Source organism: Cuculus canorus, chromosome 13 (assembly GCF_017976375.1).
Source record: "Cuculus canorus isolate bCucCan1 chromosome 13, bCucCan1.pri, whole genome shotgun sequence".
NCBI classification, from domain to species: Eukaryota; Metazoa; Chordata; class Aves; order Cuculiformes; family Cuculidae; genus Cuculus; species Cuculus canorus.
Genome location: NC_071413.1, coordinates 16985781 through 17003309, shown reverse-complemented (window position 1 = coordinate 17003309; position 17529 = coordinate 16985781). Strand labels below are relative to the sequence as shown.

The 17529-nt window shown below is 41.0% G+C and overlaps 1 protein-coding gene across 17 annotated transcripts in view; it reads left to right on the top strand.

Annotated features, from left to right (window-relative positions):
- WWOX (WW domain containing oxidoreductase) overlaps positions 1–17529 on the top strand; it is a 547784-nt gene that overhangs the window by 55241 nt on the left and 475014 nt on the right. The window lies entirely within an intron of this gene.

The window sequence follows — 17529 nt, the reverse complement described above, 5'->3', positions numbered from 1 at the left end:
ATAGAATCGCTTGGTTGGAAAAGACCTTTGACATCAGAGTCCAACCGTTCCTGTCCACTACTAAACCATACCTGAGCACCGTCTAACCGGCCTTTAAACCCGTCCAGGGGTGGGGACTCCACCACCTCCCTGGGCAGCCTCTGCCAGTGCCTGAGAACTCCTGGGGAAGAAATGTTTCCTGATGTCTAATCTGAACCAACCTGGTGCAACTTGAGGCCAGTTCATCTCGTCCTAAGGCGTATTGCTTGGGGGAAGAGACCAACACCCGCCTTGCTACAATCTCCTTTCAGGCAGTTATAGGCGGTGATGAGGTCTCCCCTCAGCCTCCTTTTCTCCAGGCTAAACAACCCCAGGTCCCTCAACCACCTGAGGGAACTTCAGAGACTTACAGAATGTTTAGAATTTGTTTCTGATTGAAAGTTTTAATTTAAGTTTTAATCACATTCAAAAGAAAATCCTTTAAAGAAAACACTTGTTTAAAACAAAATGCATTTTTATTTTCTCTTGTGGTTCTTTTAAGAGAATCGTGGGATTGTGTGGGCCAAGCCATATTCCTCCTGTCTTGTCAGAAACCTGTCAAATGTTCTTAAAAATATACTAAGCACATGAAATAATATTAGTGTTGAGCAGAAGGTGGGTATGTCGATCTGCGTAGTGCGGTAATGGATGTGCACGGCTGTAACACAGATGGGGGCTGTGAAGAACGAAGTATTCAAAAAAGAAAGAAATACACCCCCTCCCCCAGACCTCATCCCATGAGTACTGATCTGAGTTGGCTGTGGTTTGTGATGAAAGACATCAATGTCATCTATTGTTAGAATGGGAGCCCAATAATTGTTCTGACTTCCCTGATAAAAATCTGATAGCTCCTTGTGGCTGGTTAGATGGGAGATGGATGGGACCCGTTTCCTTTGTAAAAATCTGGTTAAGTTTCAAAGGTATTCAAAGTTTCAGGGTATTTTTCTTGTGTCTGTTAACTACTTTTTGTTTTATTGCAGTTGAAATTAATCATTCAGAGGTTAACTTCAGTTTTATGGGATTGTTTGTTATGAAAGATGCCCCTAGGTTTTATAGAGTATGGTTTTGTATACTGTTCCCAGCAGCCACTGAAATTAAAAGCTGATGGAGTCTCAGAGATATAACTTAAACATTTTTGCATCATTTTTAACTTAATTGAAAGTTGATATACTGTCTTTTTTACCCGATTGCTGTAAAAAGCTACATTCTTTGGCAAATACTAACCACTGTGTGTGGTCTAAATACATACTTGGCTGCCATGGACTGAGCCTTGCACTGAGTGTGAAACGCTCCTTTGAATTCTGTTCTTTATTGCAGTGAACCTCGTATTGTTCATTTTCAAAACAAAGGAGTCTAAACTTTTAAAGTCATTTACTTCATCCTGTTTGAGGTACTGTTCATGGACAGCTTTTTTTCTCCCCAGTATCAGTGAAATATAAAATCTTTACAAATATATTATCTTTATAATCCAGAATTTCTCTGTGGGACATGCTGGTTTTTATTCAGAAATCCCATTTTAATCTCTGTAGTCATGGGCTGGATCAGGAGCTGCTGAGCACAGAGGCTGATGGCTTGGATGCAGACAGTTCTTTAAGTGAATACCTTTGGAAAGGTTGGACTCCAGGGAGAATATCTTATTGGCATTACCTGTATGAACTGGGGCAATATAGGTAGTTGCAATATTAGTAAGAATTCTACATGGTACTATTTATGACTTTTAAGAGAGGATGAGTTTTGTTTTTAAATGTACAATGGCTCTTGATGTAGCTTATATTTTCTACGGGAATGCAGACAAATTGGTTTTTAGTGTCTTGTGTGTCATCATCTCCAAGCAAATGGGTTTCAGAATTCTTAATTTCATAATTTGTTTCAAAGTTGTAGCTATAGATCAATTTTAAAAATCATAATGCTTGTACCTAGTGTACTCTAATTTTTTTCTGTTTCTTTTGCTAGTCTCAGACTTTTTTTATTACTATAGGTGTCTCCTCCCCTCTTTTAATTCAGCATCTCTTTTGCCTGAGCCATCAAGGCATGCTATAGATAGCAGCAAACCTTATGATACCTGACAATGGATGTTGCATTGCAGATTAAAATCTGACTGTCGAGGTAAAATAACCTTGCCCTTGTATTGTAGGCTCCATTGACGGCTGTCTGGCTTGCCTCGTCTCCATCTGATCCATCTTTCCATGCCACTTCGTCTGTCTCAGTAGTCTGTCCTGACACAGCTCATCTTTATCTCCTGTACTTTTGTTATCTGTTAATCTGACAAATATACCTGATTTGCTTTCTCCCTTGTCCTCGCTACCTGACACACTAAATGCTGCAGGGTGTGAATCTACAGCTGTTTTGGAGTAGACAGTGATAAATGTGAAGGGGAACGAAGAGATTTTCATATTAAAATACCCGCAGCCTCTGACAATAAAATCTGTATCAGGATCAGAGTGCGATGGTGGTAACCATTGAAGGCTTGGTTCCTCAGCAGCTTTGGAAGCCAGCAATTTATGGAAATGTTGCTCGACAAGAAGCAAACACGTTTCAGATCTTTTGGTCACTTTGTTTTGCAAGATGTTGGAAAGACAGAGCTCTCATCAGAACTTGCAGTCTAAGTTGTGTGAGTGGGTAAATGCTGGGGCACAGGGCTTCGCCTATAAGGAATTGATTGGGAGGGTCTGTGAAAGGATTGGAACTTGAAGGGGTTTAAACAAGGAGAATGACTGGGAAACCATTAAAAGAGTAGAGGTTGACAGAGGGTCAAGCGTGGGAGAGTGAAAAACCATCAGGAAAAATGTGTAGAAAGATGTGAAGAGAGGCTGTGTAAATGGGACTAGAGCAGAAAAGGTAGGAGATGGGAGACTGTCCATTTTCCCATGTATAAAGAAAACTTGGATGTGATATTTGAAGAGGTATATTTCTTTCTGTTGATTCTCCATCTCTTCCTTGCATTCAAGAGGGAAAAAGAGTTTGACATCTGTCCATCCCTGTCTCTCACACTCATACTGGGACTGTTTCTGTTGCTCACCCGATTTCCAGAGCTGTGAGCAGCTCAGATCTGTGCAGGAAGCGTTGGCTTCTTGGTGACTGCTGTCAGTGAGGTAACGTCTCACGAGCATTCCCGGCAGGAATAACACCCATCGCTGTTAGCAGTTGGTCTTTGCATCCATTTAGTTGAAGTTACATTTCCTTTTGACTGCGTACAAACTTTTTCAACCAATCCATCAGCTACATCAAATATTCTTATCTTCCACTGCTGCGGTTTGAAGTTGAGATGTGCGGTAGTGATTCTTTAAACAGGCTATTACAGAACCCTTGTGACTGAAATGAATGGGCAGGATTTGGGAGACTTTCTTTTAATACTATGTAAATGTGTCAAATTAAACCTGTCATTTTGTTTTCCTGGAACAGGAATATTTCTACTAGCAGGATCAGAGAAGAAAGGCAAACTGAAAAAGTTTATGATGTGGCTCTTTTGCGATTGCTGAAATCAATGGGATTCTGGCAGTAGGAACAGAATTGGGATCCCTAAGACCAATACTCATGTGTTGTTCTTTTAAATGTCCTTTTGTGTTCGTAAGGTTAAATAAATAAGGAAAATGAGCTGTCAAATTCTTCATGCAGACTCAAGGAGGCTTCATGGTGGATTGTTCCCTGTCTGCTTTGGCTCGTTCAGAAATCACAGCAAACCGAAAACCCCTCGAAGGTGGTGGCCTGCAGGTGCCCATCGAATGTGATCTATGATATTTACAGAAAGAAGAGCACATCTCGTACCTTCTTTACCAAATTCCAGCTGATGAGGGCTAGGGAGAGTGCAGATGTACCTGAAGGAATAAGCTGTGTTTGTCTGCTTTCTATTCTTAAAGCATATACAGGGTTACAGCCTACATATGTTTGCCAGAGTGATTAATGGCTTGTATCCATACATTAGAACTGAGACTATTAAGATTTATATCTTTTTGTTTTGAAAAGCAACAGCAAGCCCATAAATACATGCTAAATGTACTCCATCCGCTGAGCACATGAGCCAGAGTGGACATTTACAGTAAATGACTAAAGCCATTTAGATGGGTTTTTTAAAGGTATTAAATACACTTTAAAATGTCATAAAATGTCGTGAGCCATGCATATAAAGCTGATATTTATATTTATTAGACACTTTAAGAACAGAAAAGGTCTTGCCTTTGTACCTGTTTCGTCTTTGCTTTCTAAACCAACGACTTTCTAAACTGATGAATGCGTTACCAGTGATAGTGGAGGTCAGGGCAGAAATATGCAGGTAGCGAAGATCCAACATTTTTCATAGTGTTTGTTTACATATTCTATTCAAAGAGCCGTAAGGCTGGCTGATGGGTGACAGAGACTGATGAAAATGCACTAATGCAGGTGCTGTGGGGAGCTGACTGAAGCCCACCCACAGGAGGCAGTATGAAGAGACAGTAGGAAAGAAGTTCATAGAAGGTTTTTTGCCATCTAAGTAAAATATTAAATGTCTTCTAGGGCTTTTAGAAATGTTAGCTCTATCTCCTTTATTAACTTGTCACAGAGACCACTTGGAGGCATGCCTGCTGCTATCAGGCTCAGTGATGGCTGACCCTGAGCACTGGGTTATTGTTCTTTGGACACTGTGTCCTCGTCCTCATTACACCCGTTGTTGCCTGTTGGTAGGTTCTCTTTGTACTAAGATGTTCTAGGATTTTATTCCTGATCCATCACGTAACAATGGTGAGAAGACTCGCCCATTAGAAGCAATAGTGAATCTAGCCCTGGTTTTGTGTTACATCGGAGTGCTGTAACTTATCGCATGCCTGCACACGCCAGCACTGCCAGGTTGATGTGTTCAAGAGCAGATGTACCCACGGCTCCAGTCTGCAGCTTGTATGAACATCAGTAGGATCAATGCAGATGGATATAGCTTTATATTTGAGGAGGAAATTGGTCAAACACATGGTGATTTTCTACACAAACAGTGTAGAAAACTGTGTTTCTGAACCTCCAGGGTGTTATTTCTGGGACAGATACAACCCTGTTCACAAAATACATTTGGAGAAGATACGGAAGATGTGATGTCTTTGCTGTCCTTCTCAGCCAGACAGTAGCACTGTTTATTTCTGTAGCACGCATTCCTAATACGAGTCCCTGGTTACTTTAGCAAGCTCGGGCACTGGGATTTTCTATGTTGGTTTTTTTTTTGGTCTTACTGAGGTTGGTGAAAAATCTTCAAACAAAACATTTTCCTGAGAAGTTCATTTACAGATTTGTTGAAAAGTTTGTTTTCATAATCCAGCTGGTTTTTTCCAATACTGTTGATGGATTTAAGGAATCTGAACTGACAGTGAATGAGCTGGATAAGACTCTTTTAATGATCCAAGGGGGTATTGAATGACGACAGACTTTTTTAGCATTTGAACAGTACAAATTGCTAACATCTTCGCAATTCTGTACAAAGTATCTGCTTAAGGCCCACTGGGGTTAAGAACGTTGTTTACTCTACTCTTGACTCCTGCAATATAACAATAAAAAAGTGATTAAAATTTAAGTAGTCATGAGAGATTTTTGCTATATCTAATTTCTTGAATGCTGGTGTGCATTAAAACTGGATCATTGCATAATCCTGGTGTGCTAAGTATTCCTGTATTACCTTGGTTAGCAACCAACAGAAATAAGAGCAGTAATTTTTTGATAAGTAGTCTTGGCCAAATATGCTGAGTTCAAAGATTGTTTAGCATTAAAGTTGTGTGAATTGTTTCCTCTGTAGGTTATATTAATACTTTTCTCTGTAGACCTCTGTTTGGAAGTAGTTAATGTACCATAAAAATCTTCTGCAAGACAAAATTTGGTATCGAGTTTCTCATGTCAGAAAGCATTTTTGCCTTCTGTTTTGGGTAGGCAGTGATTGAAGAAGATTCCACAAGGAAAGCCAGAGAAAAGCAGTCTTTTTTCAGTGTCTTTGATTTCGTCATGGAAGGACAGAGGTATATATTTAAAAGTTGGCACCTGCTGATGTCATCTATATATTCTTGATATTAAAATTGTTTTGCTATATCAAACATATGAATGCTTTTAGGAATGTACTGCAGTTTTATGTAAGTATTCTGTTCATTATGATTGAACACGGATTAAACTTACTTTTCTTATTAAAAGTACTATCATCTGGTATACTCATGCTATGCTAACTAAGAAACTATCATCTTAATCTACAGTGAGATGATGCAGTATCCTCCCTGCTGTCAGATAAAGAGGTTTGAGAGTAGGTGATAGCTCTGGATTCCTATAATGATTGGTACAATTAATATGTGTCTAGTAGAACTGCAGTTTAAATTGGGAAAAAGTGAGAAGGAAAGTATTTCAGGGGCGGCGTGTTTTAAAAGAGAGAACAGCCCTGTATGTGGCTTCAGCACAGCAGTGTGTGATGGCTGTTGTGGCCCCACAGATTCCATCTCTGAGCTTCTCTTAAGCTCTGTTTGTGGTACGAGACGAGTGCGTACACACTCAGACGTGCTTCAATGATTCTTAAACTCGAGGGGTTTTGTCACGCACACGTAGCAGTGGAGGCTGCAAAACTTGCATGGAACCCATGCCATATTGGGTAGCTGGCTTGCGTTGATGTGCTGACTGTAGTTACTGATCTAGAAATTCGGTTGAAGCCAAATCAGGAGTGCGGTGATACGAACTCAAAGAACAAAGAAAAATTCTCCTTTTTTCAGCTGTATTAGAGGAAGCAGTGGTAGTCAACCCCATTTAGAGACCATTCTGCTGTCTGGTTTAAGTGGAATCTGGAAATACTTGTGGTGCCAGAGAAGTTGCAGGGCTCCTGTTGAGCAGTGAGCCACAGACTGCCCGACTTTCACTTGGACAGAGGCAGTGGTATGGGTGGTGTCACTGTTGTTAGCAGTGCCCGCTTCTGAACGCTGTGAACTCTGCAGGATGGGTGCATGCTGCGCCCTGTGTGTCTCAGGAATGACGGGAAGCTAAGAATGGTTGCTGCTGCCCATTGTGAAGTCAGAGCAAATCAGCTGTAGAAATAAGCTGCTTTGTGGGTGCTATCTTTCAGCTTTTTAAAGTCAGAGAGAGGTGGGAGAGTATCAGTAAGCAAAAGCATCCTGTGCTGTAATTTGTGCTCACTTTTCTGGTTCTGAAAAGCTGTGCTTTAACATTTGGAACTGAACAGCGGGATCGTGTGGGACGGCTTTATTTACTTACAGTGCTTTGCTTTACTTTTTCCTCATCACCGTGTTTACTGCTTTGTGAAGGCAGTCTTTGGTTTGCTTTAGCAATCACAAGAACTGCTTTCTTCACATTCAAAAAGCACTTAATGTTCTCTCTCCCCAGGTCTCCCCAGCCCTCAAAACATGGGTTCCTTCTCTGGTTTGGAGTCTGCTTTTTTACTGGTTTGGAATCTGCTTTTTCACTGGTTTATAACAGTGTATTGTACGTTTTCCCATTATGAGAAAGATGATTTAAAATATAAATAGATCATGTTTAAACAATGCTTTCTAAGCTGATTCCATTAGTTTTTGTCTCATTATAATATTCTTGCTACTATTAATATGTTAATTGTTTCTTGTGTTTAAAAGCTTTGTGAGCCAAGGCTTAGTCATGTGTGCATAAGATGAACATGGGTTTTTTAGTTTAAAAGATTCAGTATCAGATATTTTCCGTTATGAGTTAGGTGCTGCGAGGACATCAGACTAAGGAAAGAGACTTTCTGAATTGGAACTACCAGGACAAGCTTTTTTGAGGTTCTGTTCCAAGAGAGACAGACAGACACATGCACTTCACAGCACACGTGTTAGTACGTACTTTGCCAGATGTATCAACCCGGTGGTGTTGAGTTCCTGTAATTGTGCAGCATCTAAACCACACACGTTTCTTTGCGTGGCACATGAAGTCAAACTGAAAAATTCTTTTGCAATGATAGGTTAAATTTTGTGGCCAATGTAAGATATTTCACAGTTATTTTTAGAAATCTATTTGCAGATTTATTTGGACAGTGTGCCCAAATTATCAGAAATGGCTATGGTTTAATTTCTGTAACTGTCTTCTTATGCCCACCATGACAGTGGGTCCTTCGTGCTACTTAATGAAGATGTTAGATTGTCACAAGCAGAATTTATGCTCTCATGCCATACAAAGATTTTGCAGGAGGAAGGTTTGGTCTGAAACTGCCAATGTGTCATCTAAACAACCAGAGGCAGCGAGTAGGAAATTCTGAATGTCTGCTGACATTAGTGCACTTGTAATTATTATTAATAACAATTCTCATAGTACAAACACACCTGCTTCAAATGGTTATGCTACATGCTTACTGAATATTTACAGCTCAAATGGATCTAATTACTCTTGAGTGACAAGATCTCAAGCAAAATTAAGATATGATTGTACTGTAAAATGGGGTAGAACAACATTAGTTTGAAATATTCATTAATGTAAAAGAAAAGAGAAAACTGTCAGAGCCCCGAGTGCTTCTCTGAGGCCATGTGGTCATTTCATTCTGTGTTGGTTTCGCTGATGGCATGTTGTTAAACTCCGTGAGTTCTAAATTCAGATGAAGAAATATGTATTTTAGCTGCTGATTTACAGTCCCGTGATGTAGGGATGTTTAACACGAGAGTGCCTCCCCTTGCAGATAGGACAGTGCTATTTAAAACTGATTAGGAGCCGTTCGCAGCAGCCTGCCAAGTTGCTAATGGAAGCCATTGGAATCAATTCTCCCGTATAATTTAAATGCCATTTCACCGCATAGAGTTTAACCAGGAAAGAATCCCAGCTTGCAGCCAGTAGAATTAATTATTTATTATTCTTTTCATAAATATTTTCTTGGTCCAAAAAATGTAAAAACAAGCTAAATGCTTATATTCTGAAACTTTTCCAGTGCCTGTGCACCTCAGATGGCTGATTTGAGAAATGCCGTACTATTAGTTTTTACTTACGTGTGTCAAAAAGCATTTTTAACTACACGTCAGGTTTTTTTCTTACCTGATAGCTTTTGTGGAGTGTGCATTTAAGGCTAAATTACAAATTGGATTCTGCTGTTAACTGAGGGGCCTATTCAGCAAAAATTATATATAGGCTTTTCTCCGAAGGTCATGGAATCCATCTTTGCGGAGGTGATGAAGCAGGGAACTCCGTTTGGCCCCGGGATGACTTTTCCCAGCTCTGCCTGGCCATCCCGTGGGGGAATTGTCTGACAGTGGAAATTCGGTGTGTGAGGTTTGGTGTTTGCCGTAGCCCTCTCATCCATCACCGAAAGATTGGCCTACCTATGGGTTAATTTTATTGTTATTTGCTTAAAAATCAATTGGATTAAACTTGAGAACTGATGGTGTATTGCCCTGGTTTAAAAATAAACATTCTGGGGGTTGCTGTTGGCTGAGAGGTTGCACGCTCAGCACTAAGCAGGAAGAGTATCTTCTAATTCCATGCTTTGCCCACTCATCTATCACTCTGCCAATTGCAACCACGGTGGTGCCAAAGACATGAAAGTATAGATTGCATGAAAATATAGATTGCATAAAATATAGAACAGTGTTACTCTGCAGCAGTGGAGGAAGCGCATTCCGGGGGCTGCTGCGCTTCAGATGGAAATAGCATGTTGAAACCCTTTCTGGTCATCCTTTGCTGCTCACCACTGCGCCTCAGAGAACTCAACAAGAAACAACCGCGTCCGTTATTTTTTCCCCCTCCGTATAAAACCTATATTTCAATGTTTTCTGCTCACATGTTGATGGATATCGAAAGGGTTAAAATATGTCTGAAAATTAATCAACCCTCAGTTGGCCTTTCCTCTAAGTGAGTTGACCTAGGGGGGCAGGAATAATATATGTCACAGATATTTAGCTGGCTTTTGCCATGCTGCCTGTGAAGGTGTGGTGGGCACAGGACTGGGCTGATTATGGACCTGAAGGCTCTTCCCATGCGAAATATGTGTATCAAGTCAAGAAAGGTCAGCCTGCAATGAGGGTATTGAAGAGCTGCATTGGCACAGTTGGAAATCTAATATCTGTTTAAGCAGGAGGGTGTTACAAGTGAGTTGGGTGAATGTATGTGAGAGACTGAGAAATGGAATGAGTAAAAATAGGAGACAAAAACCTTAATAAGAGAATTTCTTGAAAATGTGGGAGAATCATAAAATCATGGAATGGTTTGGGTTGGAAGGGACCTCAAAGCCCATCCAGTCCCACCCACCCACTGCCATGGGCAGGGACACCTCCCACAGGATCAGAGGCTTTAAGCTCCATCCAGCCTGGCCTTGAACACTTCCAGGGATGGGCAACCACTGCTCTGGGAAACCTGGGCCAGGGCCTCCCCATCCTCACAAGAAAACATTTTTTCCTAAGATCTCATCTCAATCTCCCCTCTTTCAGCTGAAAACAATTCCCCCTTATCCTGTCCCTGCACTCCCTGATCAAGAGCCCCTCCCCAGCTTTCCTGGAGCCCCTTTCAGCACTGGAAGCTGCTCTAAGGTCCCTGGGAGCCTTCTCTTCTCCAGGCTGAACAACTCTCCCAGCCTGTCCTCGTAAGGAAGGTGCTCCAGCCCTTGGATCATCTTCATGGCTCTGCTCTCAAATCCTTAGTTCTGAATGCAAACCAGAGGCTTTAAATGTCAGATATTCTAGAAACGAGAAGTTAACTCATATATGCTAGAACTTCCTGCCATATAACAGTTCCCAAAAATCAGGGCTGTAATAGAGATGGTCTGGATCCATTTTTTTAATCACAGTCAGAAGAGCTTTATGGTAATGGGACTGTGCTGAGGTTTTGGTTGGTTTGGATTTTTTTACTGATACCTCACCCCTCTGAGAGACTTACTGTGTTTGTAATATTCAGTGGAGGAAAGACAAGTGGTTGTGACAAAGGTGACCAGAAGATATGAAGAAGGACTGAGCTCTTGTAAGGGGAACCTGCTTCTCCCTCAAACAACTGGCAGCCTCTTTATTTGAGGGGGTGATGCTGTACTTCCTTTTCCTGTTTGAGACCACGATAGTTTTGTAGAAAAAATAGTTCCTTAACTGTGGCATTTTAAGACTAATAAATAATTCTTTGCAGTCACTCAGTCACTCATGGTGCAGGCTTCAGAAGGTGATTTATTTTGCAGATAGACACCTCTGACAGCACTCTGGAGACTGGCCTTTCAGACATAACTGCTTTCGAGAAACCAAGAATAAAACATCCTGCTCGATCAGGTTTTTATGTGATGAAGCCACTCCTTGCTACAGAAATCTAATCCGTATGCTGGGGAGGGAGCGAGACTCTGCTACTCCTGTTTCCATTACAGTTCCTTGTCCTGTGGACTAGGGAAGGGGTCAGTAATGAGCCTGCTGAGCTCAGGACTTAATACGCAAGCACCATGTGGGAAAGATGAAACCTTACGTTTACCCAGCATGTTTACAAATGCCTTGTGTAGCATGGAGCATGTTAATAGAAAGTGGTCAGGGAGGAGCAGGCGCTGAGCTCTTTTCTCTGGTGAACAATGCCAGGACCCGAGGGAATGGCAGGAAGATGCCGGGGGAGGGTTAGGTGGGACATCGGGAAAATGTTCTTCCCCCAGAGGGTGATGGAGCATTGGAACAGCTCCCCGGGGAAGCAGTCACAGCACCAAGCCTGACAATATTCCAAAAGCATTGGGCCAACACCCTCAGCCCTACAGTGTGAATGTTGAGGTTGTCCTATGTAGAGACAGGAGTTGGACTCCATGATCCTTGGGGGTCTCTTCCTATTCAGGACATGCTATGATTCTATGCTTATTTATCAGAATTAAGGAACAGTTAATGGTTTGGGAAGTCACACCTGGATGAACTCATATCCTAGGTGTGGGAAGGATGATGGGGTACAAAAGAGAGAATCTGAGTTACTGGGAGAGAGCTGAGTGAGCAGAGACTGATTTTGAAGAAAAATAAATGACCTGGTTTGGTATCACAAGGTATCGTTTTCATTTGAGATGCAGAACATTAGTATGGCTCATACTTCACTGACTGTTGATCATACAATCTTTTCTGCAGTGCATCAGTAGAAGAGTTTAAGTGGTGCCGTCTGTCTTGGGGAGAGTGCTTCAAGAACATGGGTGGAACCTCTGGTGTTTAATCTCCTTGTTTCCTTGCATGGAGAAAATGTTCCAGCGCTTCTGGGTGATACAGTTTGCATAGGGCCAGCACAGTGCTTGTTCTCCTTGGACATCAATGCGGGCTTCTGAGTGAGATTAGCAAAATGTGTTAATAAACACAGTGGCAGCTTGACTCATTCAAAAAATGTGATTTTTCCTTATTTCTCTTCATATTGCAAAAGTGATGACTGCATATCGAGAGATTAAAGCCGTCACTGTACGGTAAAGAAACACTCCTGTGAGTGGCAGGCATTTATTTGTAGGCATTCTTCTTTTATCCAAATAAATGAAGTTTAGGGAGATATATTTCATCAGGCATTTCCATTCCGAAAGGAACAGAAATGGAAAAGGAACTGTGTTTCTAAATATCTAAGGTTACAACTTTGCTGTAACTGTCAGTGGAACTCCTGTCGTGGCAGCATTTGATCCACTAGCAGATTCAAATGCTGTCTGGATCACTTAGAAATATGTCTCCCCATTAAAGCATTTTCCCCTTTTCTGTGTCTTATGGTAAATGTGCCGTAGAAAGATATATATATATATATACACACACACATGTAGGACTCTTTTTGTAAATTTTTAAATGGAATTTACACCCAGTGAGGAACGTCGGTTTTCCATGCTGGACCTTGTCATCTCAGTAACCCATTTTTTCTTCTGTCTCAGAACTCTCATTAATTTTTCAGAGGCATGTGATGGATAGTTTTTATTTATTCACGTCTGAGGTTCTGTTGTGTGAAAAGGACTCATTTTATAACATTACATATTCATGGCTTGGGATAGACGGGATAAGGAACTTATTATTAATGTGTCACAGTGGGAAACTTACGCCGGGTTCATTTGTGAATCTTGTTAAATGTGGTGCGGTCAGCAGACAGCGCGGAAATTTTTGATACGTTTTATTGGAGAAGGGCAGAAGGATTCAGCGACGCTTCCTTATCTAAACAGCAAAGTGAGATGCTGTCTTTCTAAATGTATCTGTAACACTATATCAATAAGACAGGGCTAGGAGCAAAATATGCCTGAACAACAGCAAAATCAGAATGATGCTTGTATGAATGACTGTTTCCGTGTGCCATTTGGGTCTATTGAAATCCAGTTTGCTTAATTAAATATGGTTTTGCTTTTCACAAAACCCCAGGAGCCTCTTGCAGCATCGTGAATTGATATTGGAGTATTTCAAACAGAGAACTTGATTCCCAGTGAGTTAGGTTTTCCTCTGGTAACTGATTGTAGTTGTATCTCTCTTGTTAGTGTACGGTGCTGTGGAGCAGACTCTGCACACACATGCGCAATTTTCTTTCTACTCGCCCATCTGTCTATGGATTGTGTGCAGCATATAAAATAAAAACCGAAGAGGGAAAGTTTTGTGTAAGCTCTTTTAGAGCCCTAGAATTGGATCTGATTTAAGAGAACCAACTACCCTTTCAACTGGGTCACATGGATACTCGTCTTCATAGCAGAATATTTTGTACCTCTTAAAACTTTAAAGCAGGGGCTCTGTCCTGGGCACGTATGTGATCAAAATGACAATTTTTCAATTCAGTGCTTCTATGTTAATTTTCCTAATTACAAACATGGGCCCACAAAGGAAGCCTGCAAGTTAGCTCTATTTCTGACTCAGTTATTTATCACCTATTATGACTTATTAGTTGTTGGAAACCTGGAAAGAGGGGTTTGTTGGGGTTTTTGGGGGCGTACCAATCACTTTCTCACCCAAGTCAGTTTGTGGCTAAAGGCATTGATGTTTATGATACCGGCCATTATTCAGACGTTTAAGAGCACATTCTCAAAATTGAACGGAGTTGTAATTCTTCTTTGTTTTCATTTTTTTTTCTTTCTTTTGAGATGAATAATAAAATAAATGAAATATCTTTGAGCTCCTTAAGCAGCTGGGGATGAGCGGAACAAGACATTTTATGGTGGCTGTATTTTAAAAGAAAATTTTCAGTGCTGTTAAATGTTGGCTTTATTAGCGATCCTACTGGTAGGTCAACAGCGTTCTATTGTCAGTTATAATAGAAGAGCCGGGCAGGGAGAAAACCGTGCTCTATTAAGAGTTTGCGAGTATATGTGTGTATACAGTGAAATAATATCCAGTGTAATGTGAAGTGACAGTCAAAATTACAGCTTTTCTCTTGCCGCAAGGGTACTTCTCTGCCAAGTATAGTAATATTGTTGTAGCGGTGTTCAAGGTTGTCAGCAGTTCTTGGTTACTCTGCAGAGAGCCATAACTGTGTGTGGAAGCAAGGAGCTTCCTGTCAAGGGAGATACTATAATTTTGATATATATTTGTTGGTGCCAAACTGCAATTAAATAGGAGGCGTTGGAAGAGGTTTTATTTAACCAACTCAAATTTGTTGATTAATTAGTTAGAACCAAGAGATCCAAAATGAAATCCTTGCCTTTTATGAACATGGTTTAAATTATGAATTTATCTGGTGTTTGTGTGTGCTCAAAGTGTGTTATTTGTATGGAATAAACCTTATTTCTACTGATGAATTTGAGATTGTGGAGGATATACTGGGCTTACTGCCTTTAGGTAAAACATCAGCTCTGAGGCTAATTGTCTGTCACAAAGTTATTTTAAGTTATTTAAGTAGTTATAGACTTCAGGTTTTTAGAGGTCAGTGTGGAAATTGTTTCTTCTGAAAAGCACATTTTTTTCAGAGTGTGTCAGGTCTTCGACAAAATATTGTCACAAAGCTGTGCATTATCATCCATATTGGAAGCAGTAAACAATTGCCTCTATTTTCCCACATTGAAAATGATGTCAGCAGTTTTATTCAGTTGAAAACCATTTTTCTTGATGATTAGATTAAACAAAATGAGGTGAGGAGAAAGATGCTCTGGAAACCATTGCTTTAAAGAAAATCAGGAACTCTGCTGCTGTCCTGCAGCAAAGTATTGATGTGAACATGATCTTACTGCTTGCATGATGAAAATTTAGTGAGGTACTCAGATAAGTGGCTGAATGGTGCCTACAGGGTTACTGAGCCAACCCTTCACTGACTTCTATGGAATACTTTCCAAGTGGAGCTGCCAGTGCACACTGTGAGATGCTTCCACACCCTGCCCTTCACTGTCTCCCTCGATTTCAGTAGGAATCTACACGCTGCAGTGCCCATGTGCGAGAATCAGGGAATGGTTTGGGTTGGAAGGGACCTCAAAGCCCATCCAGTCCCACCCCCTCCTATGGGCAAGGACACCTCCCACTGGATCAGGGGCTCCAAGCCCCATCCAACCTGGCCTTGAACACCTCCAGGGATGGGGCAGTCACCACTGCTCTGGGCAGCCTGGGCCAGGGCCTCCCTACCTTCATCACGAAGAACTTCTTCCTAATGTCTAATCTAAATCTTCTTCCTTCCAATTTAAAGCCATTCTCTCTCATCCTGACACCACATGCCCTTGTAAAAGGTCTCCTCGCAGCCTGCTCTTCTCTGGGCTGAACAACCCCAAGTCTCTCAGCCTGTCCTCACAGCAGAGGAGCGCCACCCTTGGATCGCTTTTGTGGTCCTCTTTGGGTGCTATTAAAGCAAAGCTGAAGCCACCAAACCTGGCACTTTTTTTCAGATGGATTTACAAGGAAAGAGAAGGTAATTCAGAAAATAAGCCACAAGTACTCAATATTTTCTTTTAACTACAGCTGAAATAAATTGCAAGTGCTTTATGTTGAAGCAGTCAAATAGAAAGCAAAAGGCTTCCTGTACGTTATTTTTCTCAAAGAAAGCTGGGTGCTCAGTCGGGAGCTTGCATGGGATAAGTTGTTCCACTGTTGGCCTTAAGCTCTCTTGATTTATCCCAAAACACCTTGCGGGTTTAGCTTATTTTGGAAAACGTATGTACCTGATTTGTAGAAACTGAGTATGTGCTGAAGGTTACAGATGTGTTGAAGAGCTAAAGTCGCACTTTCAGAGCCACTGAGTAAGTGTAACGAGTAGATCGGAAATGTAGCAGTAATAGTTGTTATTGCAGTGGGCACATCTCTAACCAGGTTTGTCGTGATGGGCCGCTGGCCGTAAGATCTGGGAAAGGCACTACAAGGGATAATTCTGACAGTTAAGGGAAATATTTGGTTTATGGTGCTTCTCTCTGTGGGTTCCTACAGTGCTTTAGCCAGTGTTTCTCTTGTTGTCATCACTGATGTTTTTTGGCTGAGGGCAATAAGCCTAGAATCTGCACGTGGTATCACAGCTGATTTCCCCATTTGTTGTAAATATGTCATAGACAGAAGTATCTTTTTATTTTGTACCTGTCCTGTTTTGAGAATTACCTCAATCTACCCAGCTGTTTGGTTTATGAACATCTAAAATCTTTGTTTCTAGCTCCTTTGATGCCATTAGAAATTTTGCTTTTCTCCTGTGAAGTCTTACCTGTCTGCTACAGAAGCGTTGGTGCTCAAGAGGTGATCGTAGAGTATCTGTTTGGATAAAAAACCGCAGCTCCCGGTGTGCACCTCAGCTTCTTGAACCCGAGCAGACTTAGCATTCTGTGTGTGACAAAGCAGTTTACCAAATGTAAACTCCCTCGATCGCTGCATTAATATGCTGGGTCGTTTTTAATTGAATAAATATATTACACAGCAGGACAGATTATTTTCTTTGTGGCCTTGCTGTTGCAATTTGAGCACAGCTACAATTTTCTTCAGCTGATGAAGAAAGCAACATCTGCTCTGGGTTTCCTGCAGCTTTCCTGCTTCAGACACCGCATTGAGATGCACGATTTGAATTCCTTCTGAAGAAACAGAAAATTACAGATCTGATCCCTCCTTCCAAGCAGCGGTTACGCTGTGACAACAGTGGGCTGAGCAAAATCCAGTGATGTCAAGCCAGAACTATAAAAGCAGATAGATTGCCCTCTAAGCTTCACTTTATTGGATATTGTAATTGACATATAGTTGTCATTTATAATCATCTGTCCATTCCGGGGAGTTGGGAGCAGTAAAGTTAATTGTGGCTGCTCATTTGCATTAATCTCACCTCTGAAGGGTACAGTAACCCATTAATATCATGTCATGATGAATTATCACAAATAACATTGAACATATTGATTAATGATCTCTGAGATTTGTATCTCGTTAAAACATTTTGTTAGCTCTTTAAACTTTTAAGCAGGCAGTCGATGTACGCGGGAGAGGTTTCGAGATCACCCGAGAGAGGATGAAAAGTTATGGCATACATATTGGGTCACTAATTAAAACTTGGTTAAAAGGTTTCATACTAATTTTTTAAATACTTTTTCTTTCCCAAAGCATAGAGTTTGCGAGCTTTTTAATCACAGGAATTGTCTTATTATTGTTCATTGCTAATGAAGGCAGTAATTTGTGTTAGTTGGGATGACACAAGGCAAAAAAAAAAAAAACAGTGGAAAGACTTGGAAGCTGCCATAACTTCTGTAGTTTCTGTTCAGTAACAAGA